This window comes from Megascapheus bottae, chromosome 18 (assembly GCF_031878675.1).
Source record: "Megascapheus bottae isolate mThoBot1 chromosome 18, mThoBot2.hap1, whole genome shotgun sequence".
Lineage (NCBI taxonomy): Eukaryota > Metazoa > Chordata > Mammalia > Rodentia > Geomyidae > Megascapheus > Megascapheus bottae.
In genome coordinates, this window is record NC_143526.1 from 22,083,062 (window position 1) to 22,107,614 (window position 24,553).

A 24,553-nucleotide genomic window follows, 5' to 3' on the forward strand; every position below is an offset into this window, starting at 1 on the left:
GTGACGGTGGATTTTTTTTAATATAGGATTTCATGTGAATCACATTTACATAGTAAAAGGCAGCATTCCTAAATGTCAGTTCAAAATCTGCATTTATGAGGATTTGGAAACAGAACTATTTTCTCTTCTTGCTGACATTACTAAATGTGAAAACTGCATTGCTTCCCAGAATTAAAACATTGTCAGGAAACCTGACCAGAGCCTGAGAATCCTGGCCCTATAACATCTCTTCTGTCCCATTTTCCAGCCCCAAATCTTCATGACTTCCAACTCTTCTCTCTACAGTTCCTCCAGATGGCAGACATTTTTCCATCTCCTGGCTCCTGCAACTTTTTCTACTGACGCCAATTCCTGCAATCCAACTTCCTCCTCTTCATATGGATGTGCATAGCTTCTGCAAGGATCAGGCCAGCTGATGGTACTGCCTGTTGTCTCCTCTAGCCAATGTCCTTGGTTGACCTCTATTTTTTCTCTAAATGTGCCCCTTGGCCCATTTAGAGATGACAATTGGCTGTGTATATGCCAAATCTTCCTGAGGTGTCAGTATCTCATCTGAATTCTTCTTTCCTTAATCTCACCACTAATATTTCACTGTTTTCAACCTGAAGGCTGTTTCTACTTCTGGTATAATAGCATCATAATATAGGGCAGATGGATTAACTTTGATATTTTAGACTTCAGAAAGTAGCACAAGGATGACCAAAGAATGGATGTTCATCTACAGGGGGTCGGAGGGAGAGTTCAGCAGGGAAAAACAACAACCTAAGAAGGCACAGGTTCTGAGTCACAAACAAGAATCACATAGTACATGCTTGCACATAGATTGTGTTCTCTTTTCCTTTATTAAGAGTTGAGTTTGCTATTTTTCCTGTCTTTAAGAAATTACCATTTTCACTAGGTGGTTCATGCCTTTAATCCTAGCCACTCAGGAGGTTGAGATCTGAGGATCATGGTTAAAAGCCAGCCCAGACAGGAATGTTGCTGAGACTCTTATCTCCAATTAATCACAGAAAAAGCTGGAAATGATGGTGTGGTTCAAGAGGTAGAGTGAAAAAAGAAAAGAAAAAGGAAAAAGAAATTACACCAATACGAAATTGTCATTCTCTTGCCTGCTAGAAAATTTCAATCTATATGAATGCTTGCTTATAATACATATAATGGATAACTGAGCATTTCTCCAAAATATAACAACTCAGTTTATCACCTTTGAAAGGGCAAGCATTTTCTTTGCTAGATCTCATTGTTATCAATTCAGATATTTCTTGCTTTATGTCCATATCTGTGTGTACATTTTAATTTATTATTTAAACATTTTAAAATTCCTTTTAAAGGTAGCCCTAATGAAAGTGAAGGGTTCTCTCTCCCCAGTGAATGTACCAAATATTATGCACAGGCACATATGCTTGCATAAACAGACACATAAATTCATTGTCCCTCAGGCCAGCAAGGATCCATTCCTCAGATTGTCATTAGAATAAATGTCTATAAATTGGGTAAGGTCATTGCACTTTTCTAATCCTTGTCACCTTTAGAAAAAGTCCGAAGCTACCTAAGATCATTGCCCGAGAATTACTTCTCCTTTCAGCCCCTGTGCTAGCAACTTTTTTTTTAAAAAAAAACTAAGATATTATTATATTGAAATCTAGATAGGCAATGACTAATGAACGATAGAAGGTCCTAAAATTGCTTGACATGGACATTGCTGGCCACAAAGCTGTTACTGTAAATCAGTGGAGGAGCTAGCAACTTTTTGTGTATTCTTATCTCTTCGTGGTTTTTCTGAGGCTGTTCACTTGGCCTGGATATCTTCTCTCATTGCAGACCTTGAAGAATCCTTTCCACCTTTCTTAACCCTGCTAAAGGCCCTATCTAGAGAGCCCCCTATAACTCCAACCAATATTAGAAAACATAAATGCAGAGAGCACTCATTGTACCTTCTTTTACCTTCCAACTTCTTTGATAATATTTAAACAAATCTTGTGAGTGAATAGAATGTTAAAAAATCACTTGAAAAGCTCTTTTATAGCATATTACATATTGTCTATTCTCTGATACATAATAATAAATGTAAAATACATAGTGTGCGACTGCTGTGTGCCAGGCATAGATTTGGCCATTTGGGCATAATGATTAAAAATAAAAATTTAAAAGCAAATAACAACACATGATTTCATATATAAGGGATTGGGAAAAATACTACTTTAGAGAGAGGAAGCAGGGAATCTCTGAAGGACGTCAGATTTCTTTTTCATCTTGCAGGTCAAGAAAAACTTTTTTTTCCTTGCCAGTTCTGGGGCTTGATCTCAGAGCCTGGGTACTGTCTCTGAGTTCTTTTTGCTCAAGGGTAGCACTCTACCACTTGAGCCACAGTGCCACTTCTGGCTTTTTCTGTGTATGGGGTACCAAGGAATTGAATCCAGGGCTTCATGCATGTTAGGCAAGCAATCTACCACTAAGCCACCTTCCGAGCTCAAATATTTCTTTTATATGCTTTTATTTTTAATTATATTTCATTATCTGGAAATAATCATACAAAGATGTTGCCATTCTGCAAATGGGTTGATAAGTAAAATGCATTTTGATCAGTATTATCCCTTTCATCACTCAGAAAAGCAACCTGAATTACAAGAAGGAAGTAGTCATGTAAAGAAGAGGGAAGAGAGTATTTGGCAGATGGCATAGCAAATGCAAAGCACTTTCTGAAGTGTATCAGAGTGCTAGCAAGGAATGGAGAAGGGAAGAATGCATATTCTTTAAGTGAAGTCAGGGAGCTCAGTAGAAATAGGAATTGGAATTTGTTCTAAATGACATAGAGATTTGTAAACTTGCTTCTCAAAAGTATATATCTTAGTTATCTTGATATTGTTGTGGCCCAGAGAAATGTTTTGCAAAAGAAATAAAAGCCAAAAGGAAAAAAAATACATCTGGTTAATTATAAGAAGATTATATTGTTCCACATTGTCCATAGTCACATTAGCCAAGAGGAAATTTCACCATTAAATACCAATCCTTTGATTTCAATTTCCTCCAAGGACTATTGACAGGACTTTTTATAGACTTATAACAATCTTACTTACCCTGCAAGTTCCAATTCATTCTACTGTCTTTGATTCTTTCTTATCATCAAAGTATTGTATAGCTTCAGAAGTTTTACAAGCTTCAATCTGCTCTTGGCTTTTTGCCTCCGACATTCAATATTCACACCAACTTTATATGAATTCAAGAATGGTACTAGACTGGCTTCCTCTGATAGGACTTACTTTTTCTCTTCCAGCATAATGTCAAGAATTATACATTTAGAAGGTTGTTATCGAAGTTCAATTAAAAAATATTAGAGCAAATAATTGTATAACTACAACCCAAGTTGAAAGATAGAATGTTGCCTTTTTAGAGTGTAGAATTTTAGATATTCTGCTGTGTGTGTTTTTTAAGAAAGTAATTTTAGAAACAACAAGAACAAGAACAAAAGTATCCTCTGTGTGGATCCTTTTATGTGAAAGCATCAAGGCTCAGAATTGACAAAAGGTTTTATAAAAAGCTATGTGGAGGTTATTCATGGAGCTAACTCTACTACGAACTCTAAACAAGTAGATCCCACAGAGATCAGGGCTTAGATCTTAGGCCAGGTAATCTGAGTCCCAGATGAATATTTTCAAGTAGTGATGAGAAGAGAGGAGTTGATTTATCTCATAGAGGGGCTATCTCACAGTGGAAACACTGGTCATCCACTAAGTTGTCACCACACATGTTTGGTCTTTAGCATGTACTTCCTTTATTTTTTCTTTCCATCACTAACTTGACTCAGGTTTAGAGATAATATTTCCTAAATATCTTAAGATTGCAGCGGAGAGTGTATCTGTGAGTAGTGAATTCAGAAATAGTTTGGAGCTTTACCTCAGTTGTTTCTCATTACAAAAGACAGCTTTAGTCAGAAGAATGGGGCCCTCAGAAACGCAGTACTGAGATTTTTGGCTTTGGGGATTCTGTATTCTGTGTAATTAACATTCTCTCTCTGTTTCTCTGTCTTTGTTTTTTTTTTTACTTCCCTCCTCCACCAACCAACCAACCAACCAACTCTAGTATCTTCAACCTACCAGAAGGTGGGGACATCAATATATCTTTCTTCCCCACAAGAGACTTTCTTAGTAATCCACATGGAGTGGAAACTCAAAATGACTCTATTCTAGGCAGAAAATATAAGTACAGACTATTAGAAGTTAAAAATAAAATTGTGGGGGACAATGATTATCTAGAGACTATTTCCCCAGTCAAAAGACATGTACATAATTTTTTTAAAATACCCTGGGAAGATGAAATGAAATTCTCCTGTAAGTAGAAGGTAGCCTACAGACAGTGGTTTGTAAGATTGTCAGCTGTGGATCTTTTCATATCAAACTGAAATAGCCAAAAATATGCATTGATGCTGGGGGAAAGAATTGAGAATTATGGCATATAGATTCAGAGTTCTGTTGATTGATGATGGTAAAAAGGATATAGAATTTTAGATGAAGCAGTTTATTGATCAAATTAGTATTTTTCTTATCTCTCCATGCTTCATTTGATGTTTTTTTCCTCCCTCTTCTACCCTACCAATACACAAATTCTTTAACTCTATCTATTCCCTTGTTAATCATTTATAATCATTTTCCTTTGCCAATTTGTTCTTCAGTTATACAATTTCATTTTGTTCTTTAAAAAATGTTTACAAATCTTTGTCTTTTTTCTAGTCCTCAAGCTTGAACTCAGCTCCTGAGCACTGTCTTTGAGCTTCCTCAAGTCTAGCACTCTATCACTTGAGCCACAGCACCACTCCTGGCTTTTTCGATGTCCATGGTAGTGAGGAATCAAACCTGGGTCTTTGTGCATGTGAGGCAAACACTCTACCACGAGGCCACCCTCCTGGCCCCAAATCTTTGTCAATTTTTAAAAATGTCAACATACATGTTATATAAAGTTATTTCAACTTTTTAAGTTTCAGGAAGATATGCTATAATTCTCTTTCTTTTTGTTTAAGATGAGTTTTGTTTTTCATTTGCCCACTCAACTGACAATACTACAACTTGAGCCATACTTCCAACCCTACTGTTTGCTGGTTATTTGTTGGAGTTGGAGTCTTGCAAACTTTTCTCTTTTGCCTGGGCTGGCTTTGAACTCCTATCCTTCAGATGTCAATGTCTTTAGTGGCTAGTATTATAGATATGAGCTATTGGCATCTGGACATGTCAATTTTTCAGCTTATATTACCTTTTCTTCCTGTTTTCACCTGATTTCTTCACTTACACACGTCAGAAAACACTTGCAAGTTACTTTAGCCTATAATGAATTTCCAAAAAGAAGTGTGTGTGTATACATACATACCTATATATATATATCATCATTTACCTAATAAAGTAGCAATTTATGATTATTTTATTCCAATTTTAGGATTTAAATTATCCGGGAAACCCAGGCATTTCAAAGCTGAGCTGGGCATGAAAGTTGGACTCTGAGTCCCACTCTTGTCTTCTTGACCCAGTGAGGCTGACAAAACACCTTTGCAACTTCTCAGATATCTCTTCTCAGATGGGCACAAGATGTCAGAAATAATGGTTCATCTTTTAGTTTTACAGCTGTTTTGGGATGTTGGCTTGCTAATTCAATCCCTTTCTTTCTTGTCTTATTTCAACCTATTGAGTTATGAGACATAACTTTCTAAGTATTGTATGAGCTGAGGTGGAAGAAAACTGGCAGTATCTTTTCTTCATCAGTCTTCCTCTTCAGATATAGTTACACAGACATACCTGATACAGATGTAATATGGACAGATATAGGTATAGGATAGGGCGAGAGAGAGAGAGAGAGAGAGAGAGAGAGAGAGAGAGATTAAGAAGATATAGATGTTTTGGTGAATAGCCAGGAAGAGACAGGGGTGATATATTTTGGAAAGTAACTTTGAATCTTGACAATCATGAAGATGCTATACATCTTCAGAATCAAATAAATTCCCTTTTATGAGATTTAGCTAAAAATTCAACTTCTTTTTAACACATGTTTTTGATGAATGTGAAAATTGGCAGATCAATCTGTGAATACTGCAAGAGGACTTAGATTTTCTTGGCTTAAAATTCCTTAAACATATGAGGATGTATTCTTTTAGTAAACTTCTTATTGAAATATAAATCAAATATAGGAATATGCATATATTATAAGTATGCGATTAATTTGGGTTTTGGTAAAGTTAACACAACTATGTAATGAGGACCTAAGTATAGAAATAGTTACCAACTTCCGGAGGTTCTGGGATGTATGATCTTCTTTCATGTCCCCTTCACTTTTAAACCATCAGTGCTAACTACTAGGTGACTTCTTCATATGTAATTTACATGTTTTTGAGCTTTTAGTTTTACATAGAAGATTTAGTACATGTTATGTATTTATTTAGTTAGTTGTAGACTTTTTTGTGGTTCTGGGGGTTTTGGACTAAAAGGTTCCTGCTTATTAGATTGGTGCAATACTACCAAGCCATGTCTCCACCCCTGTTTTCACTTGCTATTTCTAGGCCAAAGTCTCATTTCCTATCTGGGCATTATGTCTAAGCCATGGTCCACCTAGATTTAGGCTTTCTGTTATCACCAGGGTCTCAGGCTCTTGCTATAGTGCCCAGTTTTTCCTCCCATGGAAACAGAGTCTCACTATCTTTTCTACCCAGACTGACCTGACACCATGATCCTTCCCATTTCAATTTGCCACGGAGCTTGAAATAACAGATAAATAACATCGTGCCCACTTATGGCTTGAGATGGAGGTCTCATGAACTTTTCTGCCCTGGCTGGACCCCAACACAGATCTTCCCAACCTCAGCTTCCCAAATAGCTAGAATGACAGTTGTGAGCCATCAGTGCCTGGCAGTGGGTTAGCTTGTGTGTTTGTTTTCTTTCTCCCAACACTATAGCATGCATCAACGTTATAGCATGCATTTGCGAGTTACATTTTGTCTTTTTTATTGTAACAGAATTCATGACATGAATTGCATAACAATTTGTCCATTCTACTGTTGATGGACATGGAGATTGTTTTGGTTTATATCGTGTGACTATTACAAGCTATTTGGGACTGGTGATGTATAAAGGAAAGCTGATTTGGGTACATGGTTCTGGATCCTGGAAAGTCCAAGATTAGATAGCCAGCCATATTTGGTAAAGGCTTTGTACTGCTTCATAACAAGATAGAGACATTAAAGACAGATGCATTTTTGAGAGAAAGGTGCTATTCCATTCATGAGGGATATATGGCCCATATATCTCTCAGGAAACCCCACCTAACAACATGCCAAACTGATGAATTAAGATTCCGATACAAACTTGGGAATATGTTCAAATGATAGAATGAATTCTCACCACTTTTAGCTATTCAGATTTATAAAAGCTGTCATATATTCTTTTTAACTTTTACTAAACGTGGATATCAGGAGGATTCTTATTTTTTATTTTTCTCACTGTTATCTTAATCACCAGGATCTTGACCCAGATACTTGCTCTTGAACTCATCATTTGGGCTATAAACAGGTAAAAGACTGAAATGGTTTCCATGAACTGCTTTCTGAATGAGCGGTGGGAAGTTTGGCTGACTAAACTCTAGAACTAGTGGTCAGATGAGTTGGATAAAATGACAGAAAGATTTTTTTCATGAGGATGCCTCCTTTCTTTTAAATTGTGGACCCATATCATGATTTCTGAGCAGTGGTTTGTGATGCTCCCTATTACAGATTGTTTAAGAAATGAATTCTGCCAAAAGATTCAAATTCACTGGATCTTTTAAGAATGTGAGAAAAGCTTGTTTACATCTCTGGAATATATAATCTTTCATTAGAATATTATAATTCTACTATGAACAGTCTACAAAATTCACAAAAGAAGTACCTGTTTGTTGGATTTTTTAGATGCTTAAAACCCACTTTTACATACACAAGAGCAAAAAGTGCTTGAAACAGGACATCCAGACCAAGTTAGGTTATAAACTATATGCCTCAGAGCTAAAAAACAGATGACTACTATGAGAATTAGAGTGGAATTACTCATTTATTCCACAAAGCCAACTGTATATGCTACTCTTTATGCTAATGCGATTTATATTACATTATATTAAATCAAGTTTTAATTATAGAACCTACTATCATCACAACAAGATATACTATAATCTTAGGAAATGATAAATACTGGGGAGAACACAAATCAAGGGAGGGATAAGAGTCAGAACAGGATGTAGTGTTGGATTGGAGGGTGACTGTTGAGAAGTACCTTTGAGTGGACGACCTGGGTAAAGTAAGAGGATAAACTTTGGCAAGATCTGATGGAAAAGTGTCTTGAAAAGAGGAGGAAATCACAAGACTGAGGCTCTGAGCGGAAGCTAAATTGGCAATTTTAAAGAGTGTTAAAAGGATGGTGTTGCTGAAGTATGTGAGCTGTGGGAGCAGGAGGGGAAGATGGGATAAGGATTTCAGGATTTTTTTTGTTTTTTACCACCTTGATAGAATGCCATTGGGCTTTAAGTGGAACTGAGGAGCCCATCTTGTGGTTAGTTTAGCTGCTGTACAGAGAGCAGATTATAGGCAATTCTGTCATTCCCAATTCTTGTTCAGTTTGTGCCTTCAAAAATACTTCAGGAGGGGTGCCAGGAGTTTGGCCTAGTGGTAGAGTGCTTGCCTAACATACAGGAAGACCTGGGTTCAATTCCTCGATACCATATACGTAGAAAAAAGCCGGAAGTGGTGCTGAGGCTCAAGTGGTAGAGCTCTAGTCTTGAGAAACTCCAAGGACAGTGCTCAGGCCCTGAGCTCAAGCCCAGGACTGGCAAAAAACAAAACAACAACAAAAAAAACATACTTCAGGGGGGGCCAGGAGTTTGGCCTACTGGTAGAGTGGTTGCCTAGCATGCATGAAGACCAGGGTTCAATTCCTCAGTACCACATACATAGCAAAAAGCCAGTACTATGGCTCAAGTGATAGAGTTCTAGCCTTGAGAAAGCCTAAGGACAGTGCTCAGGCCCTGAGCTCAAGGCCCAGTACTGGCAAACAAACAAACAAACAAACAAATTTCAGGGGCCAGGCGTTTGGCCTAGTGATAGAGCAAATGCATGAAAACCCCTAGTTCATTCCTCAGTACCACATACAAAAAGCCAGAACCTAAGTTCAAGCCTCAGGACTGGCCAACGCATTTTTATGCTTCAGGAAGCCAGGTGCTATTGGCTCATACCTGTGATCCTAGCTACTTAGGCTGAGATAGGATGCTTGTCATTTGATACCAGCTTGCTCAGGAGAGTATATCTGACTAACAACCAGAAAGTTGGAATTGGAGCCATGACTCAAGTGGCAGAGGGCTAGTCTTGTGCAAAAAAACTAAGTGTGAGTTTAAGGCCCTGAGTTCAAGCAATATGGGGCTTAGCCTACAGAACAGACATTTAATCAGGAAGACTTAAAATTCTCACTTAAAGTCTTATCATATTGTCACCTTATCCTAGTCCATTTGAGACTCCAGAGTTTGGTACTCTGAATATTAGAAGAGACTTTAATATGTAAAGCTCAAATTACTGATGTCTTCTTCAGGCCCAAATACCCACAATTTCTTTTATTTTGTAAAACAGACTAGATGGGCTATAAGACCTGGGATTGGAAGCCAGGAAACCTGTGCTGATAGCTTAGGGTCTGTTGTTGCTCCTTAAAGGAATACCTTGAATAATAGAGATTTGCTTTGAATTCAGTTTTCCTCATTTGTTCTCTTCAATCAGGTCCTTGGGAAATATATGTGGGAATATAGCTTGAACACTGATGAGTCAATGAAACCAAAGGGAGATACTCCTTGAAGAGCTGACAAGTGGGCAACATCTATTCCATTCCAATGCTAATTTTGCTGATGGGTACATTTTATTCCCTTGTATTTCCCTTTAAAGAACAGAGAAGCTCAAGCAGCTCTAAGTACTCTCTAATATGGCCATGACTAATGCAGAGCACAGAAGAAGGCAGAACAAAAATACACATTTTGTACATCTGCCCTGAGCTGCTGGCTGTTGTCAAGGTGCTAGTGATTTACTTAATATTCTTGCTTCAAAGAACCAGAACACTAAATACAGACCCAATAATTAACATGGGTACTTAAGGTTCCCTTGAAAAATAACTCAGGTTATGACACTATTTACCAAGGGTAAAACAAAACAATAAGATCATTAAGCTTCTGATTCAATAGCAAGGGTTCTTAAATGTAGCAGAAATAATTGGTATGTACGTTGTGTATCTTTCCACCGAGATCTTAATATGTTTTGCAAACATGATTCGAATGCCAGTGAAACCTCTCCATCTTTGTATTTTTCAGGGCTAGTGAGAACTGAGGATCTAGGGCTCCTTTTTAGTGGTAGTTTTGAAAATATGGCCTTTGAAGTTCAAAGATCTAATGGTGGGTTTTCCCCCTAGAAAATTACTATCTTTCTCTGAATTTGCAAGAAAGTGACCTGGAGAGGCCAGTAGTATGAGGCAGTAGAAGTGACAGTGTGGTATGTGTTTTCTTAAACCTTAGAAGTCAGTATGTGTTTTCTCCTCTCCTCTCCTCCCCCTCCCCCACCCCTCCTCTCCCTTCCACTTATCTCCTCTCCCCCTCTTCTGTCCTCCTGTCTTCTGCCCTTTCTTTCCTTTCCCTCCCCTCCCCTTCCCTCTTACCTCTATCCCACTTCACCTCTCTTCCTCTCCTTTCTCCTTTCTTTTCTCCTCTTGCCCCCATGAGATTCCTGGAACAAAGTTGCCTTTGTTCACCTATAGCCCCTGCATGTCTCTGGCCAACCTTGTAGACACAGAAGTATAATTGATTCTTTTAGAAAAGAATATTTTTATTATCTTTAAATGGTTGTACAAAGGAGTGGCCATTCAACAAAGTAGTGTATGAATAGAGTGCACCTTGATAAAGGTCATCTCTTTCAACCTTCTTATCTTCCCCTCCCAACCCACCGCTTCCCTCACTTTTCTGAACTTTGTAGGGTATGTATTGGAATTTTTTTTGGCCATTTAACAAAGCAGTTTATGTATACAATGCATCTTGATCTGTGTCATTCTTTCAACATTTTTAGCACCCTTTGACCCACCTCTTACCTTATTTGTCATAATTTTGTGGAACACCGACATGCTGTTGCGTGTTTGATTTTTGGAAACAAAACTGGATCACAGTTAAATGTGATAGTATCATTTGACATAATAGCCTTTCTATGGACTAGATGGCCTTTGAGATCTCTGGTCTCCATGCATGAGTAGCTATTTTGTTTCAGGTCTCATTGACTACAAGGTAGGCATCATTTAGAGACAAATCTGCATATGTGTATATGTATGTATGCATGTATGTATGTATGTTTCTATCTATCTATTTGTAATACTAGAGTTTGAACTCAGGGCCTTGTGCTTCCTACCCTACCAGTTGAGCTATATTCTCAGAAGCTTTATAATTAGTGCAAAGCTCCTAATTCAAATGTATCCAAGAGCTGACCCATTTCAAGGCCAGTGGCTCTCAACCAGAGGCAATTTTGCCTCCTAGGGGTATTTGGTAAGGTCTGGATGCACTTACTGTCCTCCTCACAAATGTGGCTGTGGGGCTGGAGACAAAGATTTAGGAACCATAACCCTGGGCCTGATGTAAGCATGCCACACGAGGAGAATAGAGTCCATTCAGGGACTCTACATACAACACTGTGGTTAGAATCCAATGTTCAGCTAAGCCGCCTTAATACCCAGCTCCTTTCACTTAGTTATATAGTCATCCGGTCCCAAGTGGCTCTACTCTCTAGTTTAGAAAACCTAGGCTAATTACACACACACACACACACCCCATATACATATAGGTTATATATATATATATATATATTGCATTTTTTATTGTAATTAGTAAAAGGGTTACATGATATTTGCCAGATAGAAGGTGCATTAATTCACGTACATTGATACCCTTTCACATGTCTTGGTACCCATTTCCCTCCCCCCCCTAGGTTATATATTATATAATATATAGTATATATGTTTAGTTGTTATTTGAAATAGGATAGGGAAGGGGGGAAAACAAGATGAGGGGCGGGAGGGGGGAACCAAAACATGAGAAAGGGTATCAATGTTTGTGAAGTAGAGCACCTTCTATCTGGCGAAGAATAGACTGTAACCTTCTATTAATTACAATAAAATATATGAAAAGTATATAGCATGATTAACTCTGAAACCATATCAGTTATGTCTGTAGGGAGCAAGATCAAAACTGATGTCACTTATTGGGGATACTCAGGAAAACCTGGCCAAGGAAATGATGGCCTTCAGATAAGAAAAATTATTTTTATTATTTATCAATCTATTGTGAAACTTAAAGCAGAAGTAGCTTCCTCCTTTCTCTCTCTCTCTCTTTTTTTCTTCCCCCATTGGAATTCTACTATTGCACTATTGGATTATTAAAAAATTGGTATTAGGATTTTGGATGGTGTTTCTGAAGTTGGGTTCACTTAGATCTTACTCATCTACATGTTGAACCATACCTTTTTCAGAAGCAGAAACACTACCTAAAATTTTTCTAATATCCTTCTTGCTGAACCAAAGCAATCTGAAACAAGTTCATTACCATCAAGGATTAATTCTGGGGATGTCTTTCTTACCCAAGAAGTCTCAAATTTCATCATTCTCCTGAAGAATGAAGTGGATGGGGAAGTGAGCGTACATGGACCTCTGGTAGCTGGAGCCCGGTGTTAACACCCTTGATCATGTTCTGTTCCTGACTACAGACAGTACCCCTATTTCCTGTTTCCTCACCATTTGTCAACTCGAAGCCTCTCCTTGTTCTTCCCAAACAGATTGAGTTCTACATTAATGTGATTGATGTGGTTGAATTCCTTCTGGAGGGTTCAGGGGCAGCAGGGGTGGGGGGAGAAGTAGGGTGTGGGAGAGGAGACAGGAGGGGGGTTCCTTCAAGATCACCATATATCTCTTCAGAGTGATGTCAACATTTTCTGAAATGTCGACAGTCTCATTGCTGAGAATGGTCTTTATTCTCACAGGGATGGGGCAAATAGCTCTCCTTCCTTTTTGAGACTTAAAAAATATCTTTTGCTAGAAGTAGATGACCCACTGAGATATTTCCTGTTTCATCAGCACTTCAGGAAAATCCTGTTATCACTCAGCTATCAGAGGCAGGGTGACTTAGCCGTTCATTTAAATTACTATGCTATCTCATCTATCTCATCCATTCAGATTATTTATTGAGCTCTGATCTATGCCAGTTCCTCTTAGCATTTCATGTTCAAGATATCAAGTTTATTATTGTGTTTTGTTTGAAACTGAGTAAATAACAATGCCAGGAAGTTCCCATTTTGGTGTTCTCAGTGGTGAACAAAATCTCTCTGATTATGTGGTGGCCCTTTGCACACCTCTTCTTTGTGATGCAGCCTGTGTCAGGTGGACGCACAATGATTCATTTTATAGGCATATTTCTCAATGCATTTTATGAGCTAGTATGATTCTGATTTTGGTGCAGGGCATTGCACACAAGTGTAGGTATTCTACCACTGAGGTACATCCCAGGAAATATATTCTAAATCTTGTGTTAGGATGAAACATGCTAGCAAAATTTGACACCCCTTAATAAACGATGATAATATTAAGTTTAAAATTCTTAAGAGAGAGTTCATTAGGCTGAATGAGCAATTACTAAGTGACAGGGTTTTAGTTCTCAAAAATAGAAGGAATTTTCTGGCAGCCCCTCGGGTCCAACTGAGTGTTGAAAAACATCTATCATAACACAGTTGTTTCTACTTCTCATCACGTATTCTAAGAGAGGATGGCCTAACCAGGGCAGGCTCTGATAAGGATAAAGCTTTGTAGCCAGGTAGGCAACTTTCCAGTGAGCCAGAGTATGGGGTAGGATGATGGCTCAAAGCCTGACCTTTGTATTTGAGGAGTACAGACCATATGCCATTAGAGTACTCCATAGCCTCAAGGCACTAGAATGTCCATGTCCTTTTTTTTGTTATTAATTTAGCTTGCCTGTTTTGGATTCAATCCTAATATCTGTTTTAGATAATGCTTATATCTGAACCCAGCTATAGCAAGATTAGAAGGTAGATGGAGAGAGAAAGCAATGGTTTGACAGTTGAACAGAAAGCCAACAGTGGATATCCCCTTTAGCAAGAAACATGTGAGGAGGGGTAGCTTCTGTTTTGCAGATTGGAAAACTGAAGTCCAGAGAAGCAACCTCAGTTTTAACTCAGGTTAGTCTGATGTTTAGAATTTTATCTTTCCTTTTGGTTTTTGTTTTGTTATTAACTATAAAAGTCAACAGTTGACTCCCTCTAATGACCTGTGAATATTCAAATATATTTTATCAAGGAAAAAATCCTAGCCCTACTCAGAAGAAGGGAGCAGGAACATAAATTCAGCTCCTTTGTTGCAAAGGTGACATTGAATATGGTTTCAGATCTCTTGGAGAGGCAAGAAACCTGTTCTCAGTTTGCAGATTTGGTTTTGAAGATTCCAGACATGGGAATTGTGTCAGTCAATCTATTTGCCAAGGGACAGATTAGGACCAGGTGACTGTCAAGCTGCTTTCTGTTGTTTTCTTTTTTTTTCCCAGTCCTGGGCTTGGGCTCAGGGCCTGAGCACTGTCCCTGGGTTTTCTCAAGGCTAGGGCTACACCACTTGAGCCACAGCACCACTTTTGGCTTTTTGCTGCATATGTGGTACCGAGGAATCGAACCCGGGTCTTCGTGCATGCTAGGCAAGCACTCTACCACTAGGCCAAACTCCCGGCCCCCTGTCAAGCTGCTTTCTGTCCCTCTCTGACCCACCTCCTCCACTTACTTTATTACTGTGAAGCCAGACCAGCAAAGCAAAAAGGTAGTTCATATATTCAGACTTTTGTCCTCTATTTCTCTCCCAGTGGCCAGAGGCTTATTTAGGTACAAGTCATTTGAAATAAAAAAACAAAATCCCGTGCCACTCACTGAGTCTTCAAGGACTTTTAAACTTCTCTTTGAGAGAACATGATTTCTTCAAAATATCAAATGGAAGGTAATGATCATGAATACAGACTCTTGAACCATGTTGTTTGAATCCTGGCTCTTCTACTTACTCATTCCAGGGCCATTAGGAGATGATTTCACCATTTCAGTGTCTCAGTTTCCCTGTCTATGAAATCTATAAAATAGGCCAGGATCATGGCCTAGTGGTAGAGTGCTTGTCTAGCATGCACAAAGCCTGGGTTGGTACTATGGCTCAAGTGGTAGGATGCTAACCTTGAGAAAACCCAAGGACAATGCTTAGGCTCTGAGATTAAGCCCCAGGACTGGCAAAAAACCCTGTAAACTAAGATCTATAACATGGAATACTCATCTATTCATATTATGTGTTCTGAGCATCTACCATTTGCCAGTTCTCAACTTGTCAAGTGGGCAACAAAGCACTGAATGTATTCAACCAGGCCATTTTCTTTTCGCAGTGGAGACTGTCAGCCAGCTTTCTGTCACTGTGGAAAAATACCTAAGATTACATAGAAGCAAAGAAGATTGAGCCAGACATTAATGACTCACATCTCTCACCCTAGCTACTCAAGAGATCTGAGGATGGCAGGGTTCAAAGTCAGCCTGAGCAGGAAAGTCTATGAGACTCTTTATCGAATTAACCACTAGAAAACTAGAAGTGGTGCCATGGGCTCAAAATGGTAGAATACTAGCTTCAAGTGAAAAAGCTTGGGGGCAGTGCCCAGGCTCTGAATTTGAACCAACAAGAAGAGAAGAGAAGAGAAGACAGAGACAGAGAGACAGAGACAAAGAGACACAGATAGAGACAGACAGAAGGAGACAGAAAGAGAAAAATTATTTGGCTAATAGTTTCAGACCATGGTCAGTTGACTAGTGTTTTGGGACCTATGATGAGGCAAACCAGGAGGGAAGGTTGCTCTTTATGGAGCAAATACCTCACCTCTCAATAGTGTCCCAGGTAGATGACCAAGTCTTTGGGGGGATGTTTAGGATTCAAACAATAACAGAATTACATCATAAACCAATACAACTTTAACCTAACTTTAGATAATGCCAAATGCCATACAGACAAATAAGTAAAGGCAAGTCATGGAAGGCTGGGATAGGAGGTAGTCATGTCACTAGGAAAACTAGGAAAAGCCTTCAGAAGAGATAATACTCTGAGAAGATCAGAATAAATGAATGGAAGGAGACACTCAGAGACCTGAGCTAGGAACATTTTCAAACCGAGGGAATAGGAACAAGCCAAACTATAACATAATAGGTACACTGAATTTATTGGGCTATAATGGGAGCAAATGTAATAATACATATTATATGAAACCAACAGAACCACCCAATGCATGTTAGATTTTCATGCATTACAGAGGTGATAGTGATACAGTTCTATTCCAACTAAGGGCCTGTAATAATGGAGAGCTCTGATCTCAGGAGAAATAGGTCTTGTCTCTCATTATTGAATGACGTTTCTCTGTAAGGGAGTATTTCCTTCCACTGAGCTTGTATCTCACCCTGTAGGAACTACAGAGGATATACCTGCTGCTGTCCTCTTCTCAATGTCTCTAACATTTGAAATAACATTTCATCTCTGAACCATCAGTTCCTCCAGCCATTCCTTATCTGTATGGCTTCCAGACTTCTCATAGTTTCATTTGATCATTTCAGAAATGCAACACCATATGTTCAGTCTCTGAAAGACACTGGAAAACATGGTGAGATGAACCCCTGAACTTGAACTTTCCTACCACAAAGCCCTTTCCCAAAGAGCAAAGCCCTCAGATATGAATGGAGGATGTCCACTTTTCTTGGTGGGTACCTGCCCCCTTCTTCCATCTTACTCAAGCTGAACCTCAGCCCATTTGAAAAAATATCTTTGATAATAGTTAAAAGAAGGAGGAATGATTTTAGCTTCCTGAAGACTTCGGTGAAGAGGGAAGAAGGCTGAGGCGTTGCAGTAGTGGTCAGTGGTGGGAGGTTTAGAATAGATGTGATTGCCCTGGTATGAACTGAGCATCATCAACAGGATCAGCTGATGAGTCAGAGGCCTACATTCCACCTTATGTAAGCCAGCCAGCTATGTTCTGTCTCTCTGCCTCATCCCATCTCTATATCCCAGTCAGCTGCCTTGGAGATGGATCAACACAAACCCATCCCTGCCACTAGAAAATCACACCAAGGAGAGATCTTTCTGATTAAAGAGAGTGTGGATCACATTTTCTGTTCTTTCTTGGCATGACTTCTGAAACAAAAAGCAGGTATTATCACTATGGAGCAGGCTGGGTTAAAGTGATACGTTCAGTGGTGAATATTATGTTCCATAAAATCTTTCCTTGACTCAATTATAGGACCAGCATTTATTTTGCAGGTGGTGGGTAGACACAAGAGAGAATGGTAGAGAGTCTGTGGTTTGTTTATTTCAGTTTTCAAATTTAAAGCCAAACTTTCCCATCTAAAATTGAGTGCAAGGGTGGGTGAGTGCACGAATATAATTGAAACACCCACTCAGGCTGATCCAATATGAAACAACAGTCATAGTACCGATAGTCTCTAATCACAACTTCACAGTGATTTATCTGGTCTCTTGTGTTGTCTGATAAAGCAGCCACCCCACTAACCTTGGCATAATATTACTCAGAGACTCAATTGGTGGGGGGCTGCCCATTGATTGGCTGAGTAACTGCCTGAAAATAATGAGGTCGTTTCTTATTGGTTGATCTACTTGATTGATAGGTAGGTCGGGCTAGGCTGGAAGTCTTGTGTTGTTGGCAGGTCCATTCTAGGACATTTGGTGATCTGACCTTGAAGTTATCCTGACTAGGCAAGCTGCCATTTGGGAATCCTGACACCATCAGCCACAAAAATTTGCAGATTCATTCTACCTGACTGAAAGCTTTTGCTCTTGTAGAAAATGTATCTGCAAAATGTTAGTGCTTTCTGCAGTCTGGAGATAGGATTTATTTTTTTTTTTGAAATTTTTAACTTAGTGGAGGTGGGAAATTACTATTCCTTGAGCCCTCTGTACCCAGCCAAAGTCCAGACATTCTTCAAAGGCAAACTCCTGCAGAATGTTTCCATAATAATTGATGTGCATGCTAACTTCTCTCTCCTCCGAGCTGCCAGAATTTCCCTTGTCTAGATCAGTGAATTTCAAACTTGAATGTGCTTGGATTCTTTTGGGGATTGTCTTAAAATGCAGGTTGGGATTTAACAGTCTGGGGTCTGTAAGAGGCTTTTAAGGAACGTACACTTTTGTGACAAAAGTCCAGCTTTACAATTAGAAAAGGTCCATTTTTCTAGGTGCTGGTGGCTTATATAATCTTACTCAGGAGGCTGAAATCTGAGAATTGCAGTTTGAAGTATCAGAAACTTAATTTCCAAATTAATCACCCAAAAGCCAAAAATGGACCTATGGCTCAAGTGATGGAGTACTAGCACTCAGCAAAAATAAATAAATAAAATAAATAAAATAAAAAATAAAGCTCTGAGATCAAGCCCAACATTAAAAACAAAACAAAAGAAAAAGGGAAGAAATTTTTATGACCTTAAACATTTCTCCAGCAGTCTCTGAAGCTTTTCAAGGTCTTCCTTGGAAAACTCTCTTCCTTTGTTTTTTCCCTACTACCTCCCACAGTGAGAGCCATGTAAACAGATGGTGTTTAATAAATATTTTCAGGGCAAATCGATTCCTATATGATAGAGTGTTGACCTCCTGACTAGTATGAGTCATGCAGAATGTGTCTTTGATCATTATTATCCCAATAAATAGAGGAAGGGATTACCAGTATCTAGGTGGCTAGTGGCAGACTTAAAAATCAAATTTTAGTGGGATTTTTAAAATTCTGGTTGCTTCAGTTGAATGGGTAGGGTAAAAAATAAATGGAAATTCAGGGAGACAGGGTTTCTGGAATGAACTTGTATCTAGCATGCAGCTAGACGTTTTCTGTCATGAAGATTAAAAAGAAATCACACTGTCATGATAGCTTTGCAAATGAATTTGGAGATGTTTCTTGTCTTGGAGATGTAATTAAAGCAAAATTTCTTGGATGTGAGCTCTGAGTCTGCTGTGCTAGACTCAGACTGGCTATAGAATTCTCACAGGGCTCAGGATCAAGAGGAAGCATGGGGATATTCAAGTCTGCATTCTGGAGCTGCTTTTCGTAAAGAAAAAAAAAAACCAAACAGATGATGGAATGGGTAGGAAAGAAGGTAAACAATTTTCTTTATAAGGCTCAGTAGGAACCAATTCTGTGTTCCTTAAGATATGACTCACTCTCAGATAGTGGTTTTGGCTGATCCTTTTCAGTGACTTCCACTTCTTGTCCTCATGTCTTATGACCCACCAATGCACTCCCCTGCTCCTGTTGCACAGAAGTTGGATTCAGTTTCTTTGACATACAGTTTGACCCCAACCAAATGCATGGGCTACAGGTGTTCATGGAAAGATGGGGGGAAGGAAAGTTATGGATGGCAGAAGCATGAAATGGATGGCAGCAAACCTGACAGTGGGAGGAAGGACAGTGAGATGGTGGTAACGACAGTAGGAAGAGCTTACTCTTTTGTCTCAGTTAATGGCTGATACTCCATTGGGACTATCATTGTACATTGTAGTTGGATAGCCTCTAATTTTTTATCTGTCCTAAGTAACTATCTTACAAGATGGAAATACCCCATCCCCGCATCTTTGTGGGTTAGGGAATAAGTCAGATCCTGATTTTGGGAAGCCACCCCTAACTGTGCTATTGGTGTCTGACACTGTATGGGGCATGTGGGAGGGTCTGTGTGTTTCCTTTGAGAATTCTTATCCCTCTGAGTGGGCAGGCAGCTTCCAGGTACCTTTTCTGGCCCTCTTTAGCTGGACTTGAACTTGAACTTCATCGGAGCTCTCAGTCTTGCTGAGCTAGAGTCGTGCTGGCTATGGACTTCTCATGGGGTTCAGGGTTAAATGCAAGCCTCAAGACACTCAAGGCAAATGAAGGGAGTCTGCAACCTGGAGCAACTTTCTGAGAGGCAAAAAGTGGGTGAAACTCTAGCATCCCCAGACCCTGCTAGCGTGCAGGATATGTCCTGAGTTTCAGTGTTACTATACCCAGTAGTCCAGGTAGTTCTGGAGGCTGTACAGCTTTCCTGCAGAATCCTGTACCCTTAAGTGCTGGTGGCTGCTCTATAGCTCCGACAAAGGTAGACCAGGCAACCTCCAGTCTTTCTGCAGAAACAAAATCTCTGCAGTGAGGACCTGGGCCAGCTCCAGGCTGGCTGCCAACAGCCTCTTACAGACTGCGTCACAGCACAGACCTCTCCACTGCAGGCAAGGGGAGAAACAGACAGCAAAGCCAGGCCTGAATGTCTCTCTGCTGACACTTTATCTCTCCGTTTCCATGCCCCTCTCTGTTCTTCTGTGCCATGTATCCTGGGGTTCTCATTCCTTTTCTTTCTCTTCCCTCAATCCCTGCTTCCCATAATGTAGCATGGATATCTTTCTTGGTGGCTGTTTATGCCAGTCCCCAAATATGTCAATCCCAGCTGTAGTACATGTTCCTGGAACACTTCTAGAGAGGACAGGCTGGCTGGCATGATGAACTATAGGCGTTTGAATGGCTCTCAGTATAAAATAAGAGAAGTATCTATACTCAGAAAATCAATAGCACTTCCTTCAAGAGAAACTTCCCATAATACAGAGACTATGGGCTGTCCTTGGCACATTAAGTTCTCCTCCCTGTCTCAATTCCTACTGATAAAATGGGCACAGTGAATCTTCTTCTGTTTGTTAGAATTTTGTATAAAGCATCAACTGGGAGAATCCAGGTTTGATAAACTTAAGTGTGAATATGAATTACTCAGAACTCTTGCTAAAATGAGTTTGATTCTATGGATCGAGTGTGCGGTCTAAGATTCTGAATTTATAGGAAACTCTGAAGTTAATGGACACTGAAGGTCTTGTGACCATTCTGTGTTGGGAGGGGCACATAAATAAGAGGGGGAAGTTGGCCTTGAGGAAGCACCAGTTGTGTTTTTTCTTTTCTTTTTGTTGGTTATGGGTCTTGAACTCTGGGCCTGGGCACTGTCGCTGAGCTCTTCAGTTCAAGGCTACCACCCTACCCCTGGAGCCACAGTGCCACTTCCGGTTTTCTAGTGGTTAATTGGAGATAACAGTCTCATAGCCTTCTGTGCCCAGGCTGGCTTTGAACTATCATCCTCAGATCTCAGACTCCTGAGTAGCTAGGATAACAGGCATGAGCCACCGTGCTTGGCTCACTTGTGAGGTTTGAACTCAGGGTTCAGCTTTTGTCCCTGAGCTCTTCTGCTTAAGGCTAGCTCTCTGTCACTTGAGCCATGGTTCTACTTTTGGTTTTCTGGTGGTTAATTGGAGATAAGAGTTTCAAGGAGTTTCCTTCCTGGGCTGGTTTCAAACTATGATCCTTAGATTTCAGCCTCCTGAGTAGCTAGGATTACAGGCACGAGCCACTAGCACCTGGCATGAATATCATTATTTATAGCACCTCAGAGAACTGCTAGAGGGAATATGTGAAATGAGTGAGGACTGAAGACCATTTTTGTTGTTACTGACGCTACCTACTCCATTCCTCCTCCTTTCCCTTTTCTCTTTCTCCCAGGGTGAATGGTGACTATGACTCGTCATTTCCAAGGCCAGAAGAGGTTGATTACAAGCTACTGAGAAGGTGTATATGCTCCAAAAGGTCAGACAACAATCTTCATAGTAGTACATTTTATAAAACCAAAACTAGAAACAGTCAACATGTTCAATAGAATCAGAATAGAATATGTCATATTACATTTATGCTCCAGAATACTGAAGAATGAACGGAAACAAATAATTCTTATGACATACAGCACCCTAGATGCTCTTTATGTCATTATGATAGATAAAGGGATTTTTTTTTTGCCAATCTTGGGCCTTGAACTCAGGACCTGGGCATTGTCCTTGGCCTTTCTCAATGCTAGAGCTCTACCATTTGAGCCACAGCACCATTTCTGTTTTTCTTTTTCTATGTATGTGGTACTGAGGAATTGAACCTGGGTCTTGGTGCATGCTAGGCAAGCACTCCTACCACTAGGCTAAACTCCTGGCTCCGTTAGAGGGATTTTTTTTTATCTTCCTATTTCACATCTAATTATCACAGAATTTGAGACCCACATTGAAAGATAGAAGTTCTGGTAATGATTTATGCTAGTATAATAGAATAAGATAGAGGGAGCTAGGAAAAAATGCAGAAAATGGGAGTAAATACTCAAAACCATGTCTCTTTATACTTTCTGATCTGGGAAAAATCATGCATGTGATGGTTCCCAGTAAGTAAGATGGTGCAGTTTACTATTCAAAAGCATGGAATCGTGACCAAGGCTCACCAGAACACAGTGCTAATGGGTGAGTTTTAGCACTTTTTTTTTTGCTAAACAGAACTTCCATTTCTCTATCTCTTTACCCATTCATGAGAAGATTTATCTTATTAATAGTGCAAAGTCAGTCCCCTTATGTCTCCTTATTCCTGTCACTTAAAATAGTGATTGGGGGTAGAGCTTGCTGTTGATTTTTGTTGTTATTGTTGTTGTTATTGTTTTTAAACTTGCTTTTTGCCTCTAATGCAGGAGTCTGATTTTTTTTTTTGGCCAGTCCTGGATTTGAGCTCAGGGTCTGAGCACTGTTCTTGGATTTTCTCAAGGCTAGAGCTCTACCACTGGAGCCTCAGCACCACTTCTGGCTTTTTCCTTTGTATGTGGTACCGAGGAATTAACCCAGGCCTTCGTGTATGCTGGGCAAGCACTCAACCACTAGGCCAAACTCCTGGTCCAAGGAGTCTGATTTTTAAAAATATTTCTTAGTTTTAATTTTTCTCTCTCCTGCCTCTTTTATATATGAATTGAATAGGCAAAATGGTCACCAGAAAAAGCTGAGCTCTTTCCCAGTGCTGGTGGCTCCTATCTGTAACCCTAGCTACTCAGGAGGCTGAGATCTGAAAATTGCATTTCATAGCCAACCCAGGGAAGGAAAGTCTGTGAGACTCTTATCTCAGATTAATTACTAGAAAAACTGGAAAAGGAGCTATGGCTCAAAGTAGTGGAGTGCTAGCTTTGAGCAAAAATAGTTCAGGAACAGTGCCCAGGCCGAGCTCAAGTCCCATGACTGACAAGATAAAACAAAACAAAAAATATTTCAAAATAAAGAAAAAAAAGAAAAAGCAGGCTATATGAGCACAATTTCGTTTATATAAAATTCAGTGCTGGGGAAATCTGATTTATGTGACTGGAGTTAGAAAAGGAGTATCTCTGGAAGAGGAATAGGAGGGCCAAGAGTGTGACCTAGTGGTAGAGTGCTCCCCTAATGTGCGAAAGCTCTGGGTTCAATTCCTAGGTACTGCATATACAGAAAAATCTGGAAGTGGTGCTGTAGCTCAAGTGGTAGAGTGCTAGCCTTGAGAAAATTCAAGGACAATACCCAGGCCCTGAGTTCAAGCCCCAGGGCTATCAAAAGAAAAGGAGGAATAGGCACGGGAGAGTCTTCTAAGTTCTAGAAAGTTCCTTCATGTTTACATGAAGCTTATATCATCAATGTCCTGAGCTACATGTACAAATATTTGTCCAGCTTAGTATGCTATTGCACTCTAATAAAAAAAAGGCTAGAGCTACAAAAAGGAGATTTTCCAACTTTTAGCCCTCAATTTCACATTTCTGTCATTTTCTCCTCCATCTTTCATGAAATGGAAGCCTGCATTGGACTCATCGTGCAGCTTTCTTGATTTTTTTTCTCCCTGCTAGCTTCTCAGGTACTTTTTCTGGACCACATAATAAAAATAGAACTGCCTCCTCATCACTTCCTCTCTCTGGGGACTCTACAGTAGGCTCAGGCTGTGCTATTTGTAGTTTGTAGGGCCTTCCTCTGGGCTCTAAGCCTGAACTGCATCGGCCCTGTGTTCTCTGGTCACCAAAGCCCCTTTCTTCTCTGTGGATCCATCTCTGCAAGTCAAGAGTCAAGCATGCATACATTTTTTTTAGTGTAATATTTCCTTCTCACATTGGGATTTCTTCCAGAGCATCTTATGTTTGAGGGGCATCCATTAACTGCCTAATGTGCCTCACCAAACTGGGTGTCTTTGAACAACCAGTTATTAGTTCTCAAAGACACTGGTTTGCTGCAATGTCCATCAGAGCCCTGGGCTGCTCTAAGATGTCCTTCCCCACATGTTTGGTGGGAAGTTGGCGCTGTCTGAGGAATAATATGACAAGGCTGCATGTATGTTGCTTTCCAGAAGGTTAATCTGGGCACGGTTACACAGTGCTACCTAAGGGCTTCAGAGAGAAATAAAATGATGCTCAAAATGTAATTTTAGAACTGGGCACCAGCTCACATCTGTAGTCCTAGATACTTAAAGACACCGAGTTCTGAGAACCGTAGTTTGAAGCCAGCCCAGGCAGGAAAGTCTACAAAGACTCTTATCTCCAACTAGTCACCAGAAAACTGGAAATGGTGCAGTGGCTCAAGTGGTAGAGTGCTAGCCTTGAGCAAAAGAAGCTCAGGGA

The 24,553-nt window shown here is 39.8% G+C and overlaps 1 long non-coding RNA gene across 3 annotated transcripts in view; it reads left to right on the forward strand.

The window, feature by feature from the left end:
- The window catches only part of LOC150050204 (uncharacterized), a 164,548-nt gene that overhangs the window by 37,399 nt on the left and 102,596 nt on the right, over window positions 1-24,553 (forward strand). For all 3 annotated transcript variants that reach the window (XR_016538715.1, XR_016538714.1, XR_016538713.1), the window contains exon 2: window positions 21,631-21,714. This is a non-coding gene — a long non-coding RNA (uncharacterized LOC150050204). The remainder of the gene's footprint in view (window positions 1-21,630; window positions 21,715-24,553) is intronic.